Source organism: Crocuta crocuta, unplaced genomic scaffold, assembly GCF_008692635.1.
Source record: "Crocuta crocuta isolate KB4526 unplaced genomic scaffold, BGI_CrCroc_1.0 scaffold9, whole genome shotgun sequence".
NCBI lineage: Eukaryota > Metazoa > Chordata > Mammalia > Carnivora > Hyaenidae > Crocuta > Crocuta crocuta.
The window spans coordinates 8882745-8904143 of NW_027551567.1; the positions used below are offsets into that span (position 1 = coordinate 8882745).

A 21399-nucleotide genomic window follows, 5' to 3' on the forward strand; every position below is an offset into this window, starting at 1 on the left:
ACGAAAGAGATAAATATGTAAGATAATGTATTTGTTAACTAAATGGGAAGAATTCTTTCACAATGCACACATATATCAAATTACCATGATGCACACCTTAAAAACTTTACAATTTTATGACAATTATTCATCAATAAAACTGAAATTACAAAGAAAAAAGAAAAAGGAAAGGTCTGCACTCAAAATCTAAGTATAGTGATCCATCAGCTATAAATAGATGGTTACGGAAGCCATGGGAGTGTGCCAGGTCATCCAGAACTATAGAAGACTGGAAAGATAAGACCTGGGTCATATCCCTACCCTACTCCAACAAATTAAGAGACAGACAGAGGAAACATTGCCTGGAAAAGAGGTCAAGAGTAAACAACTAAGAACTGTTAGAGAACTCCAGGAGAGTGTTTCAGGAAGTGGTTGGCTTCTCCTGAGATGTCTCTCTTTGGATTGCAGGTGCTGCTTTCTCTCTGTCTTTACATGGTCTTTCCACATCCCTGGTGTCTCTTCTTTCTCCCAAGGATAGAAATCATATTGGATTAGGGCCCTATCCTTATGCTTTCATTTAACCTTACTTAGTTAGCTCTTTAGTGACTCTACTTTCAAATACAGTTACCTTGGGGGTCCACGTATCAATTTGTGGAGGGAAACAGTTCAGTTTATAACTGATCCACTGTGGGAAATGGTGATTCTGGGACAGCTTTGACCTCCCCTGTCACTTACCCCAGTACGCTTTCCATTACAACACATTACTTCTCTTTGATATTGCAATTGGAATGTATTACTAACTCCATCTAGAAAACTTTAAGATCTTTGTGTAACATGGTTTTATTTATATCTACATCTCACAGCCACTACCCATAGCACCCAGTAAGTGGATGATGAATTAAAGGATGTATGAAGAGTAATCTGGGTCCATCCACTTCGATGTTAGTTATCATTTCAGTTAGTTATAAATGGCCCTTGCTGTCTATACTGTTTTATAAACTGCAAATAGATATAAACTAGTGATCTTTTGGGAGGAATAAAGGCAAAGTGTTTAGGAAGAGAGAAGCAAAATACTAAAAATACAGCTAGTTAAGAAGGGAGCAGGGGAGAGAAGGTAAATCATCTCTGCTTCATCCATTTACCTCTCCTTTCTGAGTCCCTTTATTTCACAGAAGCATACTGCTGGAGATTGTATGGAGAAGTGCTGAACTATAAAGCACTGATGGCAGGCAGGGAAGGGAGGGTGGTCTCATTGGGGGACCCTACAGCCTGTACACAAAAAGCATTGGCAATTGACAACTTTATGGCATAAAGACCGAGATCAGAAACCTGTGTAAAACTAAAGAATAAACAATGTTTTCCGGTCTCCTTTGAAGAGACTTCCTTTTTGATTAGTGTTCCCATTTCCTACATCCTCCATTCCCTTTCTTTTTTTTTTCCAGCATATATATTTTATTTTTTTTATTTTGTTTTTTTTACAAATAGTTTATTGTCAAATTAGTTTCCACATAACACCCAGTGCTCATCCCCACGAGTGTCCTCCTCCATGCCCATCCCCCCTCCCCTCTACATCCATCAGTCCTCAGTTTTTGTCAGCATTAAGAGTCTCTCATGGTTTGCCTCTCTCCCTTTCCCCCACCATTTCCCCCCTTCTTCTCCCCCTTGNCTCTTTGCCAATTCTGATGCCCTTTATTTCCTTTTGTTTTCTGATGGCTGATGCTAGGACTTCCAGCACTATGTTAAACAGCAGTGGTGAGAGTGGACATCCCTGTCATGTTCCTGATCTCAGGGGGAAAGCTCTCAGTTTTTCCCCATTGAGGATGATGTTAGCTGAAGGCTTCTCATAGACGGCTTTTATGATGTGTAAGTAAGTTCCTTCTATCCCAACTTTCTCTAGAGGCTTTATTAAGAAGGGATGCTGTATTTTGTCAAATACTTTTTCTGCACCTATTGACAGGATCATATGATTTTTATCTTTTCTTTTGTTGATGTGATGTATCACATTGATTGATTTGCGAATGTTGAACCCTCCATTCCCTTTCAATACTTAGTCAGAGATGGGAAGAGGAGACGAATTCACTGGTGGAGGAAAGAGGTCTCAGAGCAGATTTCTGATGCAGATGGAGATGAAGTCCAGACGTATCAAGGGTGCAAAGTCAGTGTATCAAATAATAATAGAAAGCCACATGTAAAACACAGGCCAGGAAATGACTTGATGTCTTACAGTGCTCAAATAGTCATTTTCTTATTAAGAAACATGCTCTTTACTAGCCACAGGAAAAGCTCCTTCCTACTTTTGCCTGCTGGAATGTAGGATACACATTTCATTGGTCTCTGTTCCTGAAATCTGTGGCTTAAAACTTGGAGAGCAGAAAGGTCATTAGATTTAGCTGGCCTAAAATAATAATACTCCAGGAACCAATTTCAATTGTCAAGTAAAAGCACTGGCTCAAGATCTAAAAACCTGTAATTTACTGGAATTAATTAATTGACATCTCTAAAATGTAAAATTTATTTGTAGCATTTAGGAAAATGTGTAGCCTCTATGAATTAGGGCTGTGTCTTAAGAGAAAAGTATTATTTCAAGCCCAACATTGAATTTTAAGATGTTTTATATTTTGTATAATTTGATAAATTTGATATTAAAAAGATTTTAAGTTTTATTTATTTTGAGAGAGAGAGAGAGGGAGAGAGGAGAGAATCCCAAGCAGTCTCCACAGATAGTACAGAGCCCAATGTGGGGCTCTAGCTCATGAACCATGATGTCATGACCTGAGCTGAAATCAGGAGTCAGATGACACCAGGTGCACCATAAATTCAACATATTTATCAGTAATTATATCTTATCCTTACCTTCACCAGGGAATGAGATTTTAATTTTTGACCTACCAAGCAAAATTTTGACAAAGGGAGTGGTTGAAACTTTAATATTTGATAACCTCAATGTAGAGATGTTCCTACCTGCTTCTTCATTTCCAGTATTTTCCTGGATATGTATAGTTATAACTTTTTAAGTTTACCTGTCAAATGAAGAGATCAGGATTTGTTTTAAAATTCTAAATTAAGAGAGCTATTATATGTAGGAAAACATTATTTTTTCTATAGATCATTAATAATGTCCAGGGCAGTTTATTTTTTCATACACCATCTATTATATATGTTTAAACACTTTTCTTGAGCTTCTGTACTATGTGTCCTTGAGGTATGTGCCAAGGAAAGGCAAGGGAAAACCACAGGATGGCTGTGGTAACGAGCTCAGTGTTCATTTAAAGGACCTTCACCTGACGTTAGGTCTTCCAGACTCCCTATATTCTGAATGAAGTGGTCATTCTGACTACTTAGTAAAAATTATTTTCAATAATTTATAGATAAACCATGGAGTCCTGATGTCAAAAATTCTGTCAGACCCACTGTGGCAAGACAGACATTTTGATTTCTTGGAGCACTTAGTGGAAGGTCATAATCTCTCTCTCTCTTTTTTTTAATGCTCACTCATTCTGAGAGAAAGAGAGTGAGCAGGAGAGGGGCAGAGAGACAGGGAAGGAGAGAGAGAGAGAGAGAGAGACCCAAGCAGTCTCTGTGATGTCAGTGCAGAGCCCAACACAGGGCTTGATCTAATGAACCAAACCACAAGATCCTTTCCTGAGCTAAAATCTAGAGTCAGTACTGACTGAACCCCTCTGGTACCTCAGGTCATAATCTCTTTAAATGGTGTGGATTTTGCCTTGTAGGACAATTCACAGCAGCAGGGAATTTGATATTTCCTGGGGTAGGTTTCAGCTCTCAGAATTTACTTATGGATATACATATGAACTTTGATCACAACCATGGAGATTATATATAATATAATAAATATAATTAACATAATATATTTGTTATTGTTTGTTTTTAGTATATTGATTTTTTTCCCTCTGGTCTGGGGATGATCTAAAGTCCCCATTTGTTCTCAAGCCTGGCTGCTGTTGGGGCCCCTGGGGAGCTTTTAGAAATTCTGATGCCTGACATCTGCCTCCATAGATTCTAATTTTATTGGACTAGAACACTGGTATTTTTAAGCTTTCTGGATATTTCTAATGTGCACCTGAGATTAACAACCATTGCTTTTGGCCACGGTGTAAAGTCAGACCTCTTTGGTCCCATGACGATGACTACTTCTTGAATTTTGACATTAGACTTAGAAACGCCTAAGTTTGAGTTCATGCTCAGCCCCTACTAGCTGGGAGGGGCCTTGTTATTTTTATTTATTTATTTATTTTATTTTTTATTTATTTCTAGGGGGGAGAGAGAGAGAGAGAGAGAGAGAGAGAGAGAGACAGCATGAGCAGGCGAGGATCAGAGAGAGAGGGAGTGACAGACTCTGAAACAGGCTCCAGGCTCTGAGCTGGCAGTCAGCACAGGGCGCGACGCGGGGCTCGAACCCACGAACCGCGAGATCATGACCTAAGCGAAAGTCGGATGCTTAACCGACTAAGCCACCCAGGCGCCCCGGGCCTTGTTAGTTTTTAATGCTCAGATTACTTTATGTGAATTATGGAAAATAATAGCAGCTATCTCATGGAATTGTGAGGAAGATTAAATGAGATTCTGCAAAATAAGCTTATTAACTAAGCATTTAGCATAAAATGTCTTGAATATGTACTGTTACTCCAGCTACTGCTACTGCTGTCATGCCTGTTTGATTACTATGGAGAGAGGCCATGGTTGGTGGCTTTTTGCAAATTCCTCCCCAAAGGGTGAGGCCAGATTTCTGCCCAAGTGCCCGGTATGGTTACTTCCTCTGCCAGCACATTTGACTCAAACCTCCTTCCCAAATAACACAAGTGTTTTTGAATTGTTCTTTTAGGCTTATGTTGCCTACTGAAATGTAAGCCAAGTAAAAATAGAGTACTTGTTTTCTACTTTGCACTATGTATTTTCAGTATATTTGTCTATATCAAACTGAAATCTTGAAGTCAGGGTTGAAGTCCAATTCTTCTTCATGTTTGCATAATGTCTTGTCTAATTTTTTACACAGGGTAAAGACTCAACATAAGTGAATAAATGAGTCAATAAGCTATGAATCTAACAATGCATTCAGATCATATCTTGCCTTCCTGGGTTTTGATATCAGGATGACCATTCATCCCAGAATGAAAAGTCTTGGTAGCTCCTATCACACTATATTGTTTCTTGTCAGGTGAAAGCTTAGTGACGGCATAGGCTCTGTCTGTTACTCTCCCCTATGAGAAATCCAATCACACAGTAGATGTTCAACAAATACCTGGAATAGGACAGTATGAATTTATGAATAAATGCTTGGCATATAAGCTCTTCTACTTCTGCCAAATCTTTCCTGAGCTTTATGATCCATATGGATGCTTTCTAGCCTCTGGGCAATTCATTTGCATCTCTCAAGTCAGGGTATCCACACATGGTGTCTTCTCATTGTTCCAGAAGTTCATGCATATATTTGTATGTGTGTATGCTTTTTTCTGCTAAGTTAGATTACATCCTTTTCAATGAAAGGATCAAGGTTTTCCCCCTTTTATATCACCCATACTACTTTGCCAAGGTCTGGACATGCGCTGAATGATGATTAACATAAATGTTTGTTGATTGGTCTATTCCCAAACACCAAAGGCAAGCATATTGTTGTTATTACTCTTCCCACTTTTCCACTTCAGTTTTATGTTATAGGGAAGCCCAAGAAATCACTTCGCATAGGGAAATCTTGTAGGAGGTTAAATCCTTCTTCATGCAGTCCAGTGTGGGTGATGAGGGCTGCATGGAAGAGAGGGAATGCATGGCCTGACTCAGGGCTGGTCCCACTCTGTGTCTGAGACCTCAGCAAGTAAGTAAACAGGGTCTAAATGAATTCTGCAGATGATACTAAAATGGGAAATGTTGGAATAATAAAATGGGCCCTAGCAAGGAAAATAAAATAAGGTTCAACTTGGAAAAAAGAACTAACACATCTAGGGGAAAAATAATTCAAAACACAGATTCAGTAGGAGGGACAAACTTGGAAAGCAGCACATATGGCAGGCTACCCTCACACAGCCCAAAGCCTGGGTTGACATTTCAGTGCACTCATTGCCCTTCCTCCCCCTCATCCCTGAAAGAGCGACACTTTTCTATGATTCTGACAAAATTGGAGGCTGAAATTTTCATATCCCAAGTTCAACCCTTGTGACTTAAACAGGAAAATGTAACCAATAAAGTTGAGACATAAGTAATGAATTGGACAAAGGAAAATGTAAATATTTATCTGCAATGACAGTTTTTCAGAGCAGAACAAGAATAGATTATCAGAAGAGAAACTAGGTGGCAAAACACACTCTACAAAATAAAATATTTATATGAATACTCCACCACACCTTCAATCACGTTTATTTTATGGCCACAGCATAAGGGATCATATTTTGGAAAGATGAATCAAGGTTCAGAATGTGTTACCATTTTGGATTTTTCCTCGTATTCACAAGTGTATCTTTTCTATAGTACCACTACTGGCTTCTTCATGGCCTTTGGCTCTCAAATGTCAGCCACACCACTTGAATTTCTTCTATCAAGACAGAGTGAAAGAATGGACATTTCTAGAGTGCTGGGATAGGCTAGTCTTATGACTGCTTTCTGTAGTATGAAATGATTTTAATGTAAACTCACAAATAATTCTCAAAAATTGATTATGGCCTCCAATTGTCTATTTAACCCATATCATTTATCACTTCAGTTCCTTTTTACACATTTCTACCTTAAATCCCAACCATATCAAGAATTAAAAGGAACAGGGGCACCTGGCTGACTCAGTTGGAGGAGGACTGTGCAGCTCCTGGCCTCAGAGTTGTTGGTTTGAGCCCCACATGGGGTGTAAAGATTGCTTAAATAAATAAAACTTTAAAAAAGAGTTAAAAGAAGCAGGAATCTCTATATCCCAAGTAGATTTGGAGTCTCTCACAAACTCGGATTAGCATGAAAACCAGACAAAAAGAAGAGACAGACAAAATATATTAAGATTTGCATCATTAGCCTTTTGCCTGATTCTCATTTGCTCCACCCTGATTTCTTTTAGGCCAAGGGTATGAGACTGCAATTATTTTCAAGGTTTCTAAGAAAAAAAAATTGTTTACTATCAGTACAATAAGCAAGAACTCTGGCAGTTTTTAGGTGTGAATAAATTTCAGACAAAATGATTACAATGTATGTTTTCATTTTGTTAAGGGATATTTAGACTAACAGTTATCTTGGACTTCCACTTCTGAACAAGATTCAGTAAAAGAGTCTAAATTTACTCTGTTGCCTGAAACAACCCAAAAATGGACAAAGCATATGAAAAAGGTTTACATGACAGTACACATCAAGCAATGAAAAACACTGATCTGTGAAAAGGGGGAAACAAACAAATGAGACCTACAATTGCCCCAGCATGTTAATGTAGGAAACTTACCTGGTCACAATGCAGGGAGGATCCAGATAGAGACTGGCAAACTACTTACGGTGAGAAATATCAGCACTGAGATTCTGGGGACAACAAGCAACCCGAGTTCCCAGGAAATCTGAGAGGAAAGAGAGCGACAGAGAGAAATCTAGTTTTGAAGCGGGTCCATCTTGAATACCTAGCTGAGTAGTGATCAACAAATCTATGTGAGGAAATTACCCAAGCAAGGGGGAAAAGTTACCAAAAAAGATAGAGATAACATTCCTAGGTGCTTATTCAGGAGAAGGGATCATATCTGTTCTCACTAACCAGATTAGAAAACCTCAAAATTCATGGGTCAACAAACTGGCCTTGCCTCAGGAGTGGAGAATAATTAGCCATACACTAATAACTGTTTAGTCTTGCCTAAAAACTATTAAAAGCAAAACAAAAATCAACTTTATTCATGTAACTTAACTTCATTCTAAAATAAAGCTCAACAACATTTCTGGTAATATAAAAAATATTCACTACCAAACAGAGTAAAATTCACAATGTTTAGTATCCAATAAAGAATTACCAGGTAACAACAAAAAAGTAAAATATGATCCAGAATGAGGGTTGATCAGTCAAAACCAACCTAGAACTGACACAGATATTAAATTGCGGATAAGGATATTAAGTATGTATTATAAATATATTACATATATTCAAAAGTTAAATAAAGATATGAAAGATATAAAAAAGTATACTCCTAGAGCTGAAACCTACAATGTATGAGATTTTAAAAAATACAGTGATGGGATTAATGCCAGAGTAGATTAGACATTGCAGAAGAAAAGATAAATGAACTTGATAGTAAAGTGATAGAACCATCCAAGATGAAACACAGAGATGAGTACAGCATCAGAGAAATGTGAGAAAAATTCAAATTACTTGTTATGTGTATAATTTGCATTATAGAAGAATAGGGGGGAAAGAAGGAGGCAAACAACAACAACGACAACAACTAACGGACACATTTTCTTAAATTTGTAAATAATCTATTAAGTACACAAATGCAAGAATCCCAAAGCTCAAGAAACACACAGAAAACTATACCACAGCACATTATAATTCAGTCCTCAAAAACAGTGAGAAGTAGACACTTAAATTCAGTGAAAGAATAAAGACATATTATGTACAGAAAAATAAAGGATGAAAGCATATGTCCTGTTTTAAACAATGGAAGACAGACAGTGAAGCAACATTTTCAAAACTAGTGAGACAAAAATTTCCAAGCAGAACCAGAGGGAACTCAACAAATTTTTTTAATAAAACTAATACAATAGAGAGACTAAATAAAAACCTAAATCTAGTTCTTCGAGAAATTCAATAAAATTAATAAACCTCTTATAGACTGAGATATGAGGAAAAAAGAGGGAAAATACAAATTAGCAATACCAGGAATGAGAAATGTGACATCAGTACAGGTTCTACATATATTGGAGGATACTAAGAGATTATGAACAACTTTATGCTAAAAACTACAATTACTTAAATAAAATGGACAGATTCCTTAAGAAACCCAAGCTACTTTACCTAGCTCATTCAAGCTAACTTAAGAAATAAATAATCTTAATTATAGGTAACCATAATAGAATTATGTTTATTATAGTAACTGAAATTTAGTTTCACAACAATAGCAAAGTTCATGCAAAGAAACCCCGAGAGTACATGATTTTTCTGGTACATTCTATAAAAAAAAATTAAGAAAAAACCAATATCAATTCTACAAAAACTCTTCCAGGAAATTTAGGTAGCACTTCCTAACTGGTTCTTTGAGTTCAGGATTACCATGATACCCTGATCAGAAAACTGCAGACCAATAAACCTCATGAATATAGGTGCAAAACTTCCCCCCAAAATCTTAACTAATCAAATATAACAATATATAAAAAAGCTAATACTTCATGACCAGATGGGGTTTATCCTAGGAATATAAAATTAATTAAGATTTGAAACTCAGGGCCATCTGGATGGCTCAGTTAAGCCTCTGACTCTTGATTTAGGCTCAGGTTATGATCTTATGGTTTATGAGATCAAGGCCCGTGTCCAACTCTGTGTTGACAGCATAGAGCCTGCTTAGTATTCATTCTCTCTCTGTCTCTCTGTCTCTGTCTCTGTCTCTCACTGTCCCTCCCCAGCTTGCTCTGTCTCTCAAAAAACAACAAAAAGAATTGAAATCAATTAGTACAATTTACCATATCAACATGAAAACAAAACTAAAACAAACAAATCCAAAACAGAATCATCTCAATAAGTATAAAAGATTATTTGAAAAAACCCAATATCTATTCCAGATACAAAGTTCACATCAAAGTAGGAACAGGAAGAAACTTTTTAACGTAAAAAGGGCCGCTCTGAGGAAACTTCATAGCTAAGATTCTACTTAAAGGTAAAACATGAATGCTTTCCCCCTAAGTTCAGGAACAAAACATTCTCTCCTATTTATTTATTTATTTATTTATTTATTTATTTATTTATTTTCACTCTTTCNAAAGGAAGCAAGAAAAAAATATCACCCAGATTGGAAAGAAAGAAGTACAGCTGTTACTATTCAAGCATGACATGAATGTGTCTATAAAATCTCCAAAGCAATCTACAAAAGTGCTTCCAGAATTAATAGGTGAGTTTATAAAGTTTTATTAAATGAGGCAAAAGATCATTAGGCAAAAATCAATTGTCTTTTTATAATATCAATAAATAATCATAAATTAAAATTAATAACTAATACCATACATAATATCATCCAAAATATGAAAGTAAGGAATTTTTCTTTAAAATTTTTATTGTTATTTATTTTTTGAGAGGGAGAGAAAGAGAAAGGGAGAGAACGAGTGGGGGAGGGGCAGAGAGAGAGGGAGACAGAATTCAAAGCAGGCTCCAGGCCTTGAACTGTCAGCACAGAGTCTGACATAGGGCTTGAACTTGCAAACTGCAAGATCATCAGCTGAGCTGAAGTTGGACATGTAACTTACTGAGCCACTCAGGCACTCTTAAGTGTAGGGATGATTTTGACATAAGTCATGAAAAAAATTATGCAGTGAAATTATAAATATTGCTGAGAGAAATTAATCAGGTCATAAATAGAGAAATATACTACGCTCATGATCCAGAAGACTCAGTATTATTAAGATGCCAATTCTCTTCAAATTCATCTATAGATTTAATACAATCTCAATAAGCATTCCAGTTAGTTTTTTTTAATATAAATGGATAAACTTTCCAAAAACCATTTGGAAACATAAAGGAAGAGTCAAAACAACATTGAAAAAGAACAAAGTTGAATGACTGAAACCAGTTGATTTCAATAGTTATTTATGCTACTGTAACTTAAGTAGTGTGTAGTATGGTATTCAACAAGATAGACAAATAGATTAATGAAGCAGAATATAAAGTCCAAAAATAGATTCATCCAAAAGTCGGTTCCCCAACTGATTTTGAAAAAGATACAAAGCAGTTCAGTGAAGAAAGGATAGTCTAACAAATTATATTAGAACTAGATATTCACAGGCAAAAAATGAGCTTCAATCTTAAAACAAGAATTACCTTATTGGATTATTTGTTTCTTGGGTGTGAAGTTTGATGAGTTCCTTATATATTTTGGATATTTGCCCTTTATCTGATATGTACCCGAAAAACAAACAACACAGTGAAAAAAATGGGCAGAAGATATGAACAGACACTTCTCCAAAGAGCACATCCAGATGGCCAACAGACACATGAAACGATGCTCAGCATTCCTCCTCATCAGGGACATACAAATCAAAACCACACTGAGATACCACCTCACACCAGTCAGAGTGGCTAAAATGAGCAAATGAGAGGACTCTTCTAGATGCTGTCGAGGATGTGGAGAAGTGGGCACCCTCCTACACTGCTGGTGGGAATGTAAACTGGTGCAGCCCCTCTGGAAAACAGTGTGGAGATTCCTCAAAAAATTAAAAATAGAACTCCCCTATGACCCAGCAATAGCACAGCTAAGCATTTACCCAAGGGATACAGGAGTGCTGATGCATAGGGGCACATGGACCTCAATGTTCATAGCAGCACTCTCCACAATAGCCAAATCATGGAAAGAGCCTAAGTGTCCATCAACAGATGAATGGATCAAGAAGATGTGGGTTTATCTATACAATGGAATACTACATGGCAATGAGAAAGAATGAAATCTGGCCATGTGTAGCAACATGGATAGAACTTGAGGGTGTTAAGCTGAGCGAAATAAGTCAGTCAGAGAAGGACAGATACCATATGTTTGCCTGTATAGGAGGATTAGGAGGAACTTAATGGAGGACTGTTGGGAAGATGAAGGGGGGAAATGGTGGGGGAGAGGGAAGGGGACAAACCATGAGAGACTCTTGAATGCCAAGAACAAACTGAGTGCAGATGGGGTGGGGGGGAAGGGGAGGGATGGGCATGGAGGAGGGCACTTGTGGGGATGAGCACTGGGCGTTATATGGAAACCAACTTGACAATAAACTATTTAAAAAAAAATAAAAAATAAAATAATCTTTACTTATTTTTTGAAAAAAAAAAAAAAAGAAAAAGCTTTATAACCAGATATATCCAATTTGACTACTACTTCAGCTATGTGACTCTTAGCAAGTTTTTTTTGTCTGTGTTCCAGTTTCCTCTTTTGTAAAATATGGATTATAATTGTACACCTACCTACTAAGATTGCTATTGAGATGAAAAGGAAACGCAGTTAGCACAGGATCTGAACTGAGATCACATATACTCTTGCTGTTCCTGTTAGTATCCAGTTGCTGTGTATATGCTGGGTCCATCTAAAACTCTCCAAAATCTATAGACGTCCTGTGTGTCATTGGTCTCTGATGCCTCACAGAAGGTGTTATAAACCTATTGAGGGGAAATTGGACATGAGGTTTGCTCCTTCTTCCATCTTGGATGACACCACCATATATATTTGAGATGTAAGTTGCTATATTGATGGGAGGGAAGCCATCTGAAAATAAGTGAAAAGTTGCAGAAGGAGAAGATGTTTTGGGGGCCTACATAAGTTTTTTTCAAATGTACCCCTCTGAGCCAAGATTGCAGACACTCATAGTCTTGTGATGCCTGTATACATGGGAATATGAGACCAAAATTTCTCTTTTCCACTCCAGAAATCTGAAAGATTAAAGCATTAAAAAGAGGTGGTCTTAAAACCCTCAAATTAGGTGCAAATTATTCTCCTTGCTTCGTCAACTGAATTTTAAAAAATTTTCTCCAACTAAGAAAAGAAGGTGAAAAAAATTTTTATTGTTGACTATTACTACCATTTTTACCAATAATAGGTTATTTGTTGAGTACCTGCTATAAATAAGACATGGCACTAGATACTTAATTTTTGTTATTCCATTTACCCTCCCCCCAAAATAAATGTTACAGAGTCATTATTATATTTCTCATTTATAGATGAGAGAGCTGAGGTTTGGAGACATTAACTAATTTGTCCCAAGACATACAACTAGTAAATATCATGTATGGGTTTTGAACTCAATTATCTGATGCTAGAGTCCATATGTTCCTGCTATGGAATGCTGTCAAGCATTGTGTGTCTAGGGCTGAGACTGCTTACACATCTAGATCTGAGAATCAGATCTTGACTTTAACATTGCTTATATAATTTCAAGCAAATGACCTAAACTCAAGTTTTCTCACCTGTCCTATTTATCTTAGGGTTTTATTACAAGGGGGAAAAATTTAATTCAGTGCTATAAATTACAGTAAGAATTTGCATGTTCTATATAAAGCTGATTCTTTATCACCATGTTTATGATTTTATAGCCCATATTAGTTAACCAGGGTTTTTAGGTACATTCAAAATAATTATTTTTAGCAATTAAAGCAAGCATCTTATTGAATTAAGTTTAGAAGCTAAAAATAATCATAAATTTTAATGTTGTCATAATTACCTAAGGGGGATTTCAGTTTGACCACAAAGATCATAGAAAAGCATAAAACAACTTTTCAGACACTTAGTAGATTAGCAAATAAGTTCAGCTTTATCAAGAGAAAATATGGTGCTACCAAATTTATTGCCATTTATCACTTATACTAGTATAAGAGGAGCCAGTTTGAACTTCTTCAACATCAAATCTCAATGAATATATATAAATGAATGTCTTATTATAATAAGTAGACACATTATAAATATATATATATATATATATATATATNCAGATTTTAAAATCTCAGATCATGGTAGCTTGATCAGCTTGAGAAATTTGTAAGAATAAATAGTAGAAGATAATGTTAAAAATGGTTTTAAGGACAGATCACAAGAGTCTTTACTGAAAGTCTAAAGAATTTGTATTTTACAGTGTGAAAATGGAAAACCACTAAGCATATCTGACTAAAGAAAGTACATGCTAGAAGTTTTGGGTTAGAAATACCATTGGTACATCAGAAGAATTCAAATAAGGAAGGAGACTGAAGGCAAAAACAGTCCAAGTGGCAATTTAAAGCTTGGGAACTCAAATAATGGCAGCAGTGAGAAAAGAAGAAATTAATAAAAAAAAATAGACAAATCATAGTCAACTCTAGATCGTGGGGATTGAGTTTGCAAAGGAAATGTTGAATCTGGTGGCTTGAAAGAATAGATATATCAAAAATAGAAATATGACAGTTAACTGAAAGTAAAGACAGTTAGGAAAGAAGTGTTTTAGCATAGAGAATTTGAGGTGTTTTCAAGATACCAAGAATTAGCCAAGCAAAGAGTTAGAAAAATATAGAACTGGAGCCCAGGATCAGGTTAAAAGATTTGACATTTACCAAAAGAAGAGGTTTGTAAAGAATAAAAATTGAGAGAAAATATAAGAGGCTTGGACTAACATATTTTATATATAAGAAGGACAGTAAGAATAAAGAGAAGGTCAGAGAAGTAACCATAGCATAATATATACTTAAGAAGACCTAAGAAGATAGACTTGCAAAAAAAGTTGGAGAGAAGGATAGGAATTGTATTCTTTGTCTTCACAATGTTAAGAATCAGAGTTTTAAAGCAAAGGGACAAAAGACAGGCAAAAAACTATAAATAAACCTTTCTAAAATTACTGAAGAGCAAGCAGAGAAGAAAATAATATTTACTGAGGGCGTATTATGTGCTGATATATGTGCTGGACCTTGTCTGACAGAACTAGAGAACTGAATATTAATTAGACATTTCTTCCAAGAATAATCCCAGGGGCAACTGAACCATCTTACAAATGATTCAGAAGAGATACTAATGGGAAAATTGGCTCAAGTTAGAGGAGCCAATTTTTCATTACCGTTGAAAAAATTTCAAAACCCAACTACTACAGTCAACAGATATTTCATCCAAGTTGTTAGGTGAATTGAAAACAGTGGGTTGAAGCAGTAGAGTAGATTTTCTTTTTTCTTTTTTTTTAATGTTTATTTATTTTTGAGAGAGGCAGAGTGTGAGCAGGGGAGGGGCAGAGAGGGAAAGAGAGACAGAATCTGAAGCAGGTTCCAGGCTCTGAGCTGTCAGCACAGAGCCCGATGTGGGGCCTGAACCCACAGACTGTGAGGTCATGACCTGAGACAAAGTTGCCAAAGAGGCTTAACTGACTGGGCCACCCAGGTGCCCCAGCAGTAGAGTTTTTAAGCAGAGTGATAGGGTGATGTGTGTAAAATGTGTATTGATAGGTAGACCAAAGTTCAAGGTCACTCTCCACTATTTCTAATTTAAAACCATGAACAGGTCTCTGATTTTCAGTCTATTCTTATAAAAAAAAATAAGATAATTATGATAGAAAGTGTCTATGATATCTGTAATTTTTATGATCATGACATTGAATAAGTTTATATAATAGAAAACAAAAATGAATATTATCTTAAAGCTTGAAAACAATGAGCCACAGGTAAATCATGTTATATAGACCAGGACAGCAACTAGCCCAGAATTAAGTCATAATGTTCATGTATAAGTGCTTTTCACAGTCTTTGAATTCAGAGAGAAGATAGGATGTTATTCAACACATACACTAGAAATTTTATCATCAAAACTCAAGCACATTCAAATGACATGATAAAATGATTTCCATTCTGGAAGATGAAAAACAATATCCAAAACAATAAGACACAGTTGATACGTATAAGGTCAAAATGAATATATAACAATTTGACAACATAGTACTTGAGACATTAAGCTAGGGTTGGCAGGTGAAGGAGGTTATCAAATTCTGCTCATCAGGGACAATGATTGTCATTATGATTTTTCTTTTTACAACTGGTCATTTTATAAAAAGAAATTTTATAGTTGTAGGATTTCACCTGAGGACACAAAATTGAGAAGATTAAAGCCACACGTAAAAAAAGAAAGGAAAGATTCAAATTGGCAATCACAAAGGTAATGATGAGAGGTTTGCTCCCAAGTTTGATCTCTGCCTTGTGTACTCTGGCCTCACAAACATTACAGTAGCACCTCCTGGGTAAAATAAAGAATCTTGATTTAGAGGCTACACATTCTCTTCCCAGTTAGACACACATTCAATTGCTCCTAGGGGGATATTTTATGACATCAAATGTTCATTGCCACAATATAAATGGGAGAAAAGTGGAAGAGAGGAGGAAGGAGCAAACTAAAAAGAGAAATTTCATTTGTTTAAAGTTCAGGTTTAGAGCCACAGTATCAACAGTTTTAGCTCTGAAAACAAATCTTCAGTGCTCGTATTAGAGGCATGGCTGAAGGACTTCACGTATTATTTATCTTGAGCTTCAACAATCTACTCACACACACACACACAAATCATTTGAAAAAATTGGGAATCACTGCAATAAAAACCCAAGTAAGTGTTGCTATATAAAATACACATAGACACTAAATTCTAAAGAGTTAAGATATTACTATATAGCCCCAAAGAGACATCTATTTATTGTATCACATGTTCTTCTGCCTTCTGATGTCCAAAGGCTAGAGATATATCTAAATTTAGTTTATATTAATTAAATGCACTGAAAGATCCGTTGACATTACAAAACCTCCCACTGCCAACCAAAGGCATTTATATCTCCAGCGATTTTGAGGATGAGCAATTACTCTTTGCTGACCACCTGTGCAGCAAAGAGTGCAAAGATGTACACATCTTCCCTACAAGTTAACTTTAGGAACACAGAACAGTTTGTAAAACATAATGCCTTAGACATCTGGAGATAAGAAATGCCCTACTCATTAAAATAATACATATATGGGGTGCCTGGGTGGCTCAGTTGATTAAGCATCTGACTTCGACTCAGGTCAGGATCTCATGGTTTGTGGGTTTGAACCCCACATCGGGCTCTGTGCTGACAGCTCAGAGCCTGGAGCCTGCTTCAGATTCTGTGTCTACCTCTCTCTCCCTGCTTCTCCCTGACTTGTTCTCTCTCTCTCTCTCTCTCTCAAAAATAAATAAACATTTAAAAATGCATTTTTTTATTTTACTAAGCTAGTCATACAGCTTAAGAGTTTTATAATTTAAGGGCACAAGGATGGCTCAGTTGGTTGAAGGTACTACTCTTGATTTTGGTTCAGGTCATGATCCCAGGATTGTGGGATTGAACCTTGCTTCGGGCTCCACACTCAGCATGGAGCTTGCTTAAGATTCTCCCTCCCTCCCTCTCTTTCTTTCTCTGTCTCTCTCTCTGCCTCTCTATCCCATTTGTGCTGTCTCTCTCTCTAAAATAAAAAAAAAAGAGTTTTATAATTTAATATTATCTGGGCAAGTTATTCATCTGAGGTAGGATATCTCAGATTATACTTGGTATTGCAAGAATTCCTCATATGGTCCTGGAAATGTAAATCAGTATTAGTAATTTCTAATGGAGTTTCAAATCTATGTAAGATTGAAATGTGTGACAACCTGTGTATGTTTTCTAGGGCCACCATAACAAAGTACCACAATTGGATGGACTAAACAACAGAAATGTATTGTTTCACAGTTCTGGAGCCTAGAAGTCTAAGACTGAGCTGTTAGTAGGATTGGATCCTTCTGAAGGTAGTGACCTCAGTCATCTTTTTGATGTGTAGATAGTATTCTCCTGGGTCTTCATATCATCTCCACTCAGTACATGTCCCTTTTTCAAAATTTCCTCTTCTTATAAGGACATCAATCACACTGATTTAGGAGCCTACCCTACTCTAATATGACCTCTTCCTAACACATCTAATTTCATCTGCAATGACTCTATTTCCAAATAAAATCATATTCTAAGGTACTGGGGGTAGAGACTCCAAATTACAATTTTGAGAAGGACACAACTCCACCCATAATACAACCCTAACCATGAAGTTAAAAGAGTACTGAAGGGGAGCCTGGGTAGCTCAGTCTGTTAAGCATCCCATTCTTGATTTCGGTTCAGGTCATGATCTCACAGTAAGTGGGATGGAGCCCTGCGTTGGGCTCTGTGCTGAGAGCAGAGCCTGCTTGGGATTTTCTCCCTCTCTCTGCCCTTGCCGTCACTTGCACGCATTCTCTCTCTCTTTCTCTCTCTCTCCTCTCTCAAAATAAATAATTTAAAAAAGTACTGAAAACTACATAACATTTCTTATTTTTTAATTCTTATAGGCCTACAACAACCATACTAAGCTTATACATCCTGGATGTGTACATTCTCTGTGGAAATTAAGTCCACAAAAAGAGCTTTAATGTTAAAAATCAGAGAACAAGAGCAGAAGAAATCACCAAAGACATTAAAAACTATCAGAATAAGATGTGCTAGATTAAGTTTTCATTTTGGCTCCAAAGGTATGTTGACAATTATTTATGGAAAACCTTTAGTAGCATTTTTAGCATTTGGGAAATCTGTAGATAACGAATGCATGTATAAACCTGGTTTTGGGTCAAGCCTGATAGACATAATGATCACTTTTTCAGCACTGTGTAGAACTAGTTAACTTCACTGAGGTTCAGTAAATGTCACAAGCTATTATAGTTTTTAAAAAGTATTATCTCCTTCTTTTCTTTCCTTCCTTCTTTCAAGTTTTATTTAAATTCCAGTTAGTTAACATGTAGTGGAATATTAGTTTCAGGAGTAGAATTTAGTGATTCATCACTTACATACAACTCTCAGTGCTCATCACAAATGCCCTCCTTAACACGCATCACCCCTTTATCCCATCCCCCTGTCCACCTCACCTCCAGCAACCCTGCTCTCTATAGTTAAGAGTCTGTTTTATGGCTTGCCTCACTCTCCCCCACCCTCATGATCATCTTTCATTTCTTAAATTCCAGATATGAGTGAAATCATATTGTATTTGTCTCTCTGACTTATTTCACTTAACATAATACACTCTAGCTCCATCCACATTGTTGCAAACAGCAAGATTTTATTCTTTCTGATGGCTGAGTAATATTCCATTGTATATATATATTAATATATTTATTTATATATATATATGAATATATAAATGAATCCATATAAATGAATATATTCATTTATATTCATATATATGTATATATATATATATATATATATGTCACATCTTCTTTATGTCATCAGCCGATCCATTCATCAGCCTTTCTTATCTATTCATTCATCCATAATTTGGCTATTGCTGATAGTGTTGCTATAAACATTGGGGTGCATGTATCTCCTCGAATCAGTATTTTTGTATTTTTTGGGTAAATGCCTAGTAGTACAATTGCTGAATCCTAGGGTATTTCTATTTTTAACTTTTTGAGGAAACACCATACTGTTCCTCAGAGTGGCTGTGCCAGTTTGCATTCCCATCAACAGTGGGAGAGGACTCCACTTTCTGCACATCCTTGCCAATATCTGTTGTTTCTGTGTTGTTAATTTTAGCCATTCTGACAGGTGTAAGGTGATAGCTCACTGTAGTCTTGGTTTGTATTTCCTTGATTATGAGTTATGTTGAGCATGTATTCATGTGCCTGGTAGCCATGTGGATGTCTGTTTTGGAAAAATGTCCATTCATGTCTTCTGCCTATTTCTTAACTGGATTCATTGGGGTTTTTTAGGTGTTGAGTTTGGTAACTTCCTTATAGATTTTGGATACTAACCTGTTATCAGATGTGTAATTTGCAAATATCTTCTCCCTTTCCAAATGTTTCCATTTAGTTTTGTTGGTTGTTTCCTTTGCTGTGCAGAAGCTTTTTATTTTGATGAGATCCCAACAGTTTATTTTTGCTCTTGTTTCCCTTCCCTCTAGAGATGTGTCTAGTAAGAAGCTGCTACAGCTGATATCCTAGAAGTTACTGTCTATATTCTCCCCTAGGATTGTGATGGTTTTACTGTCTCACATTTAGGCTTTTACACAAATTTTCTCAATTAATACAACTTTGTAATAGATATCGCCACTTTCCCTGTATCCATCTAAGGACATATGGCTTTGGAAGGTTAAGTCACTCAGCCAGAAATACATAGCTTATTCAGAGGTCCTTAAACTCCTAAAATGCTTCAGGTAATAGATACGACAATATTTTAGAGAAAGCTAGGAATGTATACATCTTGTTGTAATTATCTCTTGATTGTGAAAATTACGCAACATTAATTTTTCATATTACAATATTATATAAATAATCTTTTCAATCAAAAAAGGCAAAAGTTTGGATAAATTAATTTCCAACAAGTGGTCCATTTGATTTTCAAAATAAATTATTAGATAACTCAAAGCTACATTACTTATCTGGATGATATATCAGATTGTATAATCTTTATTATCAAAAAGGCTAGAATACTGAGAGGTAAATGTTTTGAACAAAGAGGGCTGTCAGCTGTAGTAGAGATTACTGTAGATGTGCTCACCTACATCCTCTCTTACTCAGTGCTTCCTGCTTTCATATATTAGACAGGACCTTGTGACTTCACAGGAGACTGTGAGAAGTGGCCTATATCACTTCCAGTATAAGGCATGAATAGCTTCTGTTTAACCCTCTGGCACTCACTCACATGCCCTGGAAGTTCTGTGCTCTGTCATTCTGGATCTGCAAGGTGCAGTGTGAAAGGAAGTTGCCCTGCTGTGGCACCGGCCACTGACTTTGTATATCAAGCCACTAAGTATATTTGTCACTAGAGCACAGTCTAATCTACCCCAATTAATGAGAGAAACACCAGTACTTAGACTTTATTTATTTGTCTGTCACTTTTAAGCTTTCTTAAGATTTGTCAAAAAGTTTAACCATTCCATCTGGACAGTCAGAGAAGCCCAACACACAGGTGACTGCTCCCTGGAGAAATCAGATTGGCAACATAAAAAAGGATTTCATACCTACCTGCATGGTATGAAATCCATTCTTCACTTCACAAGTGTTATAAATGTATGGGACAGATGGAGAAACAAATTGCCATCAAAAAGTTGCCAGCTTTGACATTCCTGGGACACAAAATGTTTCCAAAAGGGCATAACTCCACAAGCCTTCACAATCTGGAGGACTAATTCACTTCATCGCCTTCATCAAATTGTTAGGAATAGTACAATGTTCACTGGGATAAAACTAATGGAGAAAACAGGGAATGTTCTGGTGTCTTTGTGCAAATTAGGCATTTTATTTTAACTTTAAAATTTTGTGCAAAACCACCAAAACCTTCTTTTGAATATAAGAAACTGACAGTTGACTGATTGGATTCTTCTAAAGCTAGTGTGCCTACATTATGTAATCGTCTATAGAGACTATAAAATTTCAGACATGATACCTGGAAAAAATACATTCGTTATGACCTGGATTTTTGCTGAAATATTTGAACTCTCAAATATTGCAAATAATATTGCGGGATCTGGAATCTGACTGTTTGAATCCCACCTATCCCACTGAACAGGAATGTGACTTTGGACAAATAAATTGTTTTGCTTCTTATACAATGGTTCCCACATTATAGTGTAGCGAGCCTTAAAAGAGTCTCACATATGATAATCCATATACCGCAGGGCCTGACAAATGAAGTGTACACAATGCCTTTTAATGAGTATTGCACAAAGCCTTTAATTAGTATTGCATGAACAGAATTAAAATGCAAATAACAAACTACTTGTAATC

General features: G+C 36.3%; 1 long non-coding RNA gene across 1 annotated transcript in view; it reads right to left on the reverse strand.

Moving 5' to 3' along the window:
• Positions 1 to 7507, reverse strand: part of LOC144220101 (uncharacterized) — a 101394-nt gene extending 93887 nt beyond the window's left edge. Inside the window, exon 1 of the long non-coding RNA XR_013331621.1 lies at positions 7406 to 7507. This is a non-coding gene — a long non-coding RNA (uncharacterized LOC144220101). The remainder of the gene's footprint in view (positions 1 to 7405) is intronic.
• Between the last annotated feature and the right edge of the window lie 13892 nt (positions 7508 to 21399).